Genomic DNA, 1,633 nt, shown 5'->3' with positions numbered 1-1,633 from the left:
AAAGATCCTTCATTTAACTTCATATTTCAATGCTGCTTCTTCTTATTCTGTTAATAAGAAAGAAGGGAAGGGAAGGGAAGGGAAGGGAAGGGAAGGGAAGGGAAGGGAAGGGAAGCAAAGGGAAGGGGAGGGGAGGGGAGGGAGAGAAAAGAGAAGAGAAGAGAAGAGAAGAGAAGAGGAGAGGAGAGGAGAGGAGAGGAAGAGAAGAGGAGAGGAGAGGAGAGAGAGGAGAGGAGAGGAGAGGGAGAGGAGAGGAGAGGAGAGGAGAGGAGAGGAGAGGAGAGGAGAAGAGAAGAGAAGAGAAGAGAAGAGAAGAGAAGAGAAGAGAAGAGAAGAGAAGAGAAGAGAAGAGAAGAGAAGAGAAGAGAAGAGAGGAAGGAGAAAAGAGAAGGAAGCAAAGAATGGGATGAAAGGGGAAATTTTCATTAAGAGAAAATACCTTAAGAGCATGTACAATGTTTCATTGAGAAATGTATTTAAAAAGGTCTTTGGAATTCAAAGCAAGAAGAAATGGTAATGTCATCTTTATGCTTTATCCATTTCTGACGTTTCCTACTTCCTGGAGTCTACAATGCTTCTTTCTCATTTATGACTTGACCAACTAATTGAATAGAAGATAAATCAATTAAGTAGTCAAAAGGGAGATTGCATAATATGAATAATAGTTGTATGTAATTCTGAAATTAGATTTCTCTCTTTTACAGATCTTAGAAATACATTATAAAATCCTAGGATGTTACTTAATCTTTTGATTAGGCCTTAGGCCATGGACTTGTTAACAACAGCAGCTGTTGTGAATCCAAATGCAATCTATCCTAAACTACTTTTACTTTTTGTTACTTACTGTGATACCTTTTTTAATGAAGAGGAAGTTTTTCCCCTTTTCTTTTCCCTGCAGCACAAATAAACAATTGTTGGTGCTCAGATCCAAGATGGCAGCCAGTAAGAAACTCACGAAAAAGCCTGAAGAAATTCACAAAGATGAAATGAAAAACTTCCTTAATATTGAGGAAGTTAATTTATTGACGTATCAAGGGCTTATTGTACTTAACAACCCGCCATATAATAAAGGGAACTTTCCAATAGAAATAAACCTTCTAGCAGAATATCCATTCAAACCACTGATGATCACATTGAAAAGAAACATCTATCGCCCTAACATTGATGAAAAGGGGCAGATCTGTCTGCCAGTAATTAGTTCTGAAAACTGGAAGCCAGCAACCAAACTCAATCCAGTCCCTGATAGCACTGGTGAATGACCCCTTTGGACTGACCTATTTGAAAAATATTCTAAGGACCATAAATAATTCTGTAAGAATGCTGAAGAGTTTAAACAGAAATAGGGGAAAAGTGGCCTGTGGACTAAAAAGTGTTGGATTAGATTCTAGTGAATGCGAGCAGAGACCCTCCAGCAGTGCATTCTGACACCTGGCAAAGCAGGACTCTGTGGAAAATTAGCATGTTCCATCACTTTGAGTTCCACTTGCTAACTTTCTACAGTTTTTTAAATCAAAAGTGGTCTAGGTAATCTGTAAAAAAAAGGATAAAAATTTTAAGGTATTCCAAAAATAAATAGCTGGTGCTGAATGAATGATGCTCTGCCCCAGTTAGGGAGAAAGGTGGGAAATGAGCT

General features: G+C 38.5%; 1 pseudogene; it reads left to right on the top strand.

Moving 5' to 3' along the window:
- Positions 1-932: 932 nt before the first annotated feature.
- On the top strand, positions 933-1,388 carry LOC123814420 (annotated as a pseudogene).
- Positions 1,389-1,633: the final 245 nt, after the last annotated feature.

Source organism: Phyllostomus hastatus, unplaced genomic scaffold (genome assembly GCF_019186645.2).
Source record: "Phyllostomus hastatus isolate PE091 unplaced genomic scaffold, TTU_PhHast_1.1 phas_contig_1, whole genome shotgun sequence".
Lineage (NCBI taxonomy): Eukaryota > Metazoa > Chordata > Mammalia > Chiroptera > Phyllostomidae > Phyllostomus > Phyllostomus hastatus.
This window is presented reverse-complemented; position numbering and strand designations above follow the sequence as displayed.